This window comes from Symsagittifera roscoffensis, chromosome 6, assembly GCF_963678635.1.
Source record: "Symsagittifera roscoffensis chromosome 6, txSymRosc1.1, whole genome shotgun sequence".
NCBI lineage: Eukaryota > Metazoa > Xenacoelomorpha > Acoela > Convolutidae > Symsagittifera > Symsagittifera roscoffensis.
This window is the reverse complement of record NC_087067.1, coordinates 57,720,185-57,727,183: the sequence shown is the minus strand read 5'-3', so window position 1 is coordinate 57,727,183 and position 6,999 is coordinate 57,720,185.

The window sequence follows — 6,999 nt, the reverse complement described above, 5'->3', positions numbered from 1 at the left end:
CGGCGATAACGCTCTTATCTCTTCTGATTTGCGTCCCGGGAGGGTTCCGTGGTATATTCCTTCCCCCACTGAAGCCTCCTTCTCCACCAATATTCACTGCTAAGGTCCTTATCGTGTGTTGTTGCCACGATAAGAGGCTTCGTATTTCTCGTCTCTTGTACGACTGTTTTTCACAATATCTGTCGTTGTTCTAATTTTCGTCACTTTTTGGCTCAAAATGGCCGTTTTTCGTATTTCTGAGAAATATCAACTTGAAAATCGAAATTTTAAAAATAAATATTCCAGTGTAATCTGACCCTCCTTTCAAGCACGTTTTTGCTGTTAAGGCCTTTTCTCTCTGATTCGTGCTTCGTCGGAAGGTTGCGCTGTGCCATCTGGCAGAATGGCACATACTCCCCGGACAGTCCCCATCAATGTCCCTATTGATCGCATAACATCGGGTTATCGTCAAGTAGTTATCCAGTTTTCTGTAATCAATCTTACAAATCGCATAAGAAAATGAAATTTATCTACCCCACCTCAACTCACTACTTGTTCACAAATGGCATCGTACTACATCTCACTGCCTTTCAACATTTTCGCAAAATTTGCACCTTGAGGAGTGTCCTAGATAAAATATCTTTTCTGACTACTTACGTCGTCTTGCCATAAAACTTCTTTTCGCTCTTTGTGATTAAAAAGTGGGACGTGGCACGGCCACGCACCCGTTAAAATTAACTTAACTTCACTCACCAAGTATAATCAGTCATTTATGCGGTCCTTTCAATATTAAAACTAAGAAACTCTGAGGCTAGGAAAGTTATTGAGTTACCCACCCTTCTCGAGCGAGTTTACTCAAACTTACCATGTCGCCACACAGTGAATTTGTGTCTTACACAGGTTAAAAACTTCAGTCGTGAATAAATAGGTTACTATACTCACCTAGGTTCCTCATATGCATACATAAATAGCCATAAATAAAATCAACAATTTCAACAATTTTAACAATTGCAACATTATAGTTTGGTCTGACCAAACTAGATCAAAACAAAAAGTTTAACAAGTTCAATAATCAAAACTTGGTTGATTGGTTCAAGTTTTAACACACAAAGACAATCAAGTTTTTTCTCCTTCTCTTCCTTTCTTGCTCACGTCTTCACTTGTTCTGTTCGTTTATCATCTTCATTCCATCGCATCTCCATCCTGATGTTCAGCGTCACTCTCTTCCAGAACTTTCTCCAACATGTCCATAGAGTTGCGGGCCGTGCCCCAACTCTCCTGCTCCAACAGCCTCGGTTTGCAACAAGGTAGCAAGTCCACGTTCACCTTCTGCTCCCGGTTCCTGCAAAAGCTGTTGTAAAGACATAGGCTCACGTTTCGTTCTAGGTCAGCTCTTAAGACCTCTTTCTTCTCATCTTCAGTAACACAAGGCGCTCCAGCTACCCGCTTCACCGCTGTGGTGACCGCGTTTCTGTGCGTCAAGAATGCTCTCTTATAGGCTCTGGTCCTATATCTAGCTGGAAAGATTGATAGGCTTCCGTGTTCCTCGACATGTGACACTTCGCGCGTTCATACATCCATGATGTCATCACTGCACGGAACCAAGGCATCAATCTTTGCCTTGACCATATTCTTTCAATGGCTTTAGGTATCCTCAGAACCTTGCAGGTGGTTCTGAAAAGATCCAATTCACGACTCATCTTCACGTTGCTCAGCTGCTCAGGAGTCGGCACGGCCGTCTCCTGCTCACTTGTGTCCGCGTTAGCCTCCAGCCATCTCACTGCCAGCATGGCACTAACCACTACGATTGACACCTGTTGATTCTGATCGGGCAACCCCGTAGAGTACAACTCCTCCACGTCCCATACTAGCATTAGATTCCCGCGTTTGGGGTACCACAACGTCTGCGCCAAGCAGTAGCAAGGATACTCCCCATGGGTTCTCACTATGTTCCTTCGTGTCCGATACCCTGAGGCTCCCAGCAACGGTTCCACCTCCATCAGAATTCTGTGTAAGTCGTCTTTCTCTTCTATGGTGGGGAATTCAGTGGGTAACGCTCCACTCGCTTTCTGTTTCTGGAACTCACTCACATTGCCTTCGTTTAATCTCAGAAACTCTTCGCCCACTACGTCTTGCAACTAGCCTTCAGATCTCTTCGGGACTGCCCGAAAGATCATTGCCAACAAATCATGTGACCTCTCCGACATCCTGGCCAACCTCACGCACTTTGGCACAGAGAAAAGTTGATCAATAAACACCTGATGTGTCCTCGCATCCATCACGACCATGTGTTTAGGATATCTACTACTACAATATGGCGCGGAGCTTGAACCCACCAGATATTTTGAACCAGTCGGTTTATGATAGGCCTCACTATCTTTCAGATTCATCTCGTTCTCCAGAGCTTCTCTCCAGCCTCCGATCTTCTGCTCTGTCTGCAATGCTCCGGGGAAAACTTCCATGCTGAGGGACGTCACTAGCTCATGGGCACGCTCCAGGCGCTCAAGCGATTCTATCGAACTCGTCATGCTACAAAATCCCAAGGCTGTGATCAAATTTACGTCCGTCACCCCATGACAGTCCGCGACCAACTCCATACCACTCTTATCCGACATGCTCAATCTTCCGTACAATCGTGCCAGTTGCTTCAACCAATTACTCGATGGACCTTCCTCGGACAGCTCCGTGGATGGGTTGCTCTTCCGCTTCGTCAATCTCATGGCCAGCAGATGATGTATCATGGCCAGGTCATGTAAACTCGCGTCATCATTTAGGTCTAACGTGATATCCGCCGTCATGTCCCAGATTAAACCGGCGTTAGGATGAGGGCACCAAGAAGGCTTCATGAGTTCCCACATCGTCACTAGACTGGTTTTCAAGGGACCGTCCCAAGAACCACAATCAAAACTCACTTGCCCCTTTAGCTCGGGAACCGAGGGTTCGACCACTCGTTCTTCCAAAATAATTCCCAGCTTGGGTTGTTCCAGCATCAGCATCCCAGTTTCTTTAATACGTTCAACCCAGAAATTGAGTACTATGACTTGCTCATAGTCGAAGTACGCTTCCCTGGCTTCTTCATTCACCAAGGGATTCTACGCCATCCCCGGTATGCCAGACACATATTGGAACGACTTCAGTTTCCCTAGTGTTGCAAACTCTTTTTGTCCTTTGACTGCTTCAATCAACTCCCGGCTCACTTTCAATTCTTTGTTGGAGTATCTTCTCACCTCTTCCAACTTGCGATAGCTCTCCATGGCATTCGACTCCTTGCTTGGCACAGTCAATGGCATGTCCTGATATAGTTCCAGGAGTGCCCTTAGGAAGTTCCTTTCACAATCAACTCCCTTTTGCCGAATGATCTTTATGCATTCTCCCAAAACAGGAGTGGGAATACGATCCACCACGAACCTGACAAAGCAAAGGGCATCCTTACGCTTAGCCCATGCTATTGCAGAATCGTCTTTTGAAATCAACGCTCGCAGAGCTTCCATCAACTCCAGCTCCTGTTCCCGTGATTTCGAATCATTACTGGCTTCATACTCCGCCCTCTTGATGCCCATCAAGCACCAAGCCAACCGTACTTGCAGATCAGTTCTCAAGCAAGGATGAGCCAGGTATGCTGCCAACGTAGCAGGTGCATGTATCGCCTCATCGAAATATCTCTGGAGGGCCGCCCTCCAGGAGATTTCTAGTAATTTTTCCAATCCGATTTCGTTCGCTTCAGAGGACATTACCGTGCCGTATTCTTTCCGATTTAAGTTTGAATTCTCCTTAAGCTCTTTCAGATATTCCTGCATGGCTCGCTTCTCGCTCCAAGCCATCAGGTGCCCTCTCGCGGAGTTTCTCGCTTTCAACATCTCCACATAACCTCCTGCTGGATCTCCCATGTGGACTGATTCCGGCACAGTGACTCGACTGTACTCGACCACGTGGAGTTGTCCTTCCAGCTTCAACTTGGCTATGTTGGTCCGCGAGGGCCTGTAATCTTCAAGTCCTCCAGATCCACATTGACTGATGATCTCCGTCTCTAATTTAGTGTCTGCCAGGGTTCGTGCTGTTTTCTTTGATCTTACGGCAGTCGTGGTCAGACCTGCCAAGAGCATAGGGGGTATCAGATTCTCTTTTTCTCCCCCTGTCAACGTTGCACTATCTCCGTGCCCGCTCTCGCCTGAACGACCTGCGCTCGTTAAAGAGGTCACCACTGCGCTGGCTCTCGACTTCACCACTCTCGGGTTCATGGCTCGACTTCCTGTTTTCCCTTTTAGTCGCTTCAGCCCCTTCCTGGCTCGTCTGACAGGTAATTTCTTTGCAACCTGCTGATCATCGGCACTGTCTTCTGTTACTGACTCGGTCAGAACATCCGACTCCATGGAGTTCACTATTTTCTCCAGGACCTCACGCATGATGGGTTGGTTCAACCCCACCTTCATTATGGACTGCGTCCCATATCGCCTTATCACGTCCCATGATCTTTCCATGAAATTCACTCGGCTCCAGGTTGTCCCTGTCTTGCCTTCTAACTCACTTTGATATCTCTCCCATTCCTCTTCCGGCAGCGTGCTCAGGAAGGATACCCTCATTGATTCTTCAATTTTTCTCCTCCTTGGTGACTCATGGAGCAATCTCTGCGGATCCCTGCTTCGGCATTCTCTCGCCTGGCTTATTGGGTCTATCGGGGATAAGTCGGCCGACGCCTCCTTTGTAGGGGACATGAAAGACGATGGCGTCATTAGCAATAGACTCCCATCGACTTTTCCATCGTCATCTTCACTAAACCGGTACTCTAGCAAGTCTCTCTCTAACGCTCCCAGATCTATCTCACCCGGTTTTCCCGTCTTTCCCTCGGTTTCGTTATCGTCATCGTCCTGATCCATCAATTCATCATCACCTGCATCAGGTTTCGGCCTGGTTCCTGAAGGTCCTTGTCGTGAGTCAGTGCCCGAGTCCGGCCGAGCCGGTACGGTCATGTCTCCTGCATGATAAAACAACTCATCATTCACCAGGAATTCTACAGACTCCTCGCCATGTGGTGCTAGGTCCTCTATCGTTATATATGAGCCCCCTCTGCTCTCCTTTGCCACTTCCATCATCACTACTTTCACTTCTCCTGACCACTTCAGTCTTGATAAGTCATCCGTGGGAGAATACACTTCGTTCCACATTTCGGCCGAGACCTCTGGTCTCCGGGAAGGTAGTGCCTTGGTCTTTTTTCTACTCCAAGCATCAGGAAATGAGAAGTCGAACGTGTGCGCGGCTGCCACATTCCAGCCGATGAAGCGCGGCTCCATCCCTTCACTCCACTTCAACATTCTCTTCTCTGCGTCGCGAGCTGCTCCGATGCGAGGGGCAATGATGGGAGATGTGACTCCCAACAACATCCTCCTTATCGGTGGATATCGAGGGCATTGGTCCGGCAGCGGCCTGGACCCAGAAAGCCACGCTTGTTGGTTCTCTTTGGCGTGTGCATAGGCCTCTGGTAAGAATGGCACTCCCATAGCCGCTCCCGTATCCTTTACTACTGGTCTTAAGTTCCAAAGCTTCGGGTTGAACTGGATATGAGAAAGTTCCTCACGGCCCATTCGGCATTTGGAGTGGTTGTTGAAATCCATCAACATCCAACCTGGCTCAGCTATTCTTCCGAACAGCCTATCGTCACTGGCCAGCCCTCTCAACTCACTCTGTTCTACCCAGTTCAGCACGGAACAGTCCACGACTGAGACCAGGTTGACGTACAACACCGAATTCCTGTATGCCTTAACTTGTACGTCCGGGAACGCGAAAGACATCACCGGTCCATACACCACTGTGACGAATTCCCGCAGTCCGTGGACCAGAGCCAACGGATCAATCCGCATCATGACAGTCAAGTCCGTCAGTAAGGGCATGCCACAATACTGCTTACACTCGCCCGCATCCGTCGCCACCTTGCCTTCTCCCGTGACGCTTCTGTTCTGTTGTAAGAGGTATTGAAGCAGGAGAGTCCTCCAATCTTTCATCTTCTTGAGCGAGGCGGTTTCCAACTGTGCATTGAACTCACGACTGGGTCCCTGTAGTTGTTCAGGGTAACGTAACAGCACAAGCAAATCACCCAGTCGTGCGTAGGTCATGGCAATCAGAGTCAGGAGTCCATCCAATTTCAAATCTGCTAACGCTTGGGTGAAGAGATTCGCCGGCCCCTTCACGAAATTTTCGTGACCAAATGTCACGTATAAGGCTAATACCAGGCCAATCGATAACTTCCTGATGTCTCTGACAAAACTCGCGATCAAGTTCCGGATGCCCTAGGATAGCACGTCGACAGGAAGGATGGCGTCCATCCCACTCCCATTCCTCCCAAGATAGCATCCGATCGTTCGTACTGTGCCCTCATGGCTAGCACGTCAGCTTGGAACTTGTCCAGTGACATCGTGTTTACGTCCTGCATTAGTTTCAACATCATGCCCCCAGCTAACTCCCGGGCATCAAACAGGTTTTTCAGGTACTCGTTTATCTCCTTCATCACTGCCGGCGCGTGCTCGAACGCGTCCTCACGCAAGGTGCACAGCCTTGGTGACAAGTACAACCACATGTTGTTGTGCGGCTTCGTGCGCAAAGCCATTGCCATGAGATCTTCTTCGGCTGCCGTCATGTTCTTCCTGACTGTCATGCCCAGCTCATTCTCGGCATGATCCATCTGTCTGAACCAGAGATCATCAGCCGTCTGTTGTACTAACAGATGATCGTCATCCACCCCTGGTCTTAGTTTTAGCAATCTGGCAAAGTTGGACAGCTCCAACCCCAGAACTTCATCTAGCACCAACCGAGTTGTGCTTTAATCTCTGAGCCCCTGTATGGCATTCGAAATGTCAGCCCAAACGGCGGGAAGCTCAGATCGGGACGGGCAGTAATTGTCCGGGTCCACTACTCTGTTCGGGGCAGGAATTATCACATTGAACCTCCCCTCTGCTATTGTTGTGACCATTGTGTATACAAATTGAAGGGGTTCTGGTAATGCAGCGTACCCTGGTGACAATACAAAGA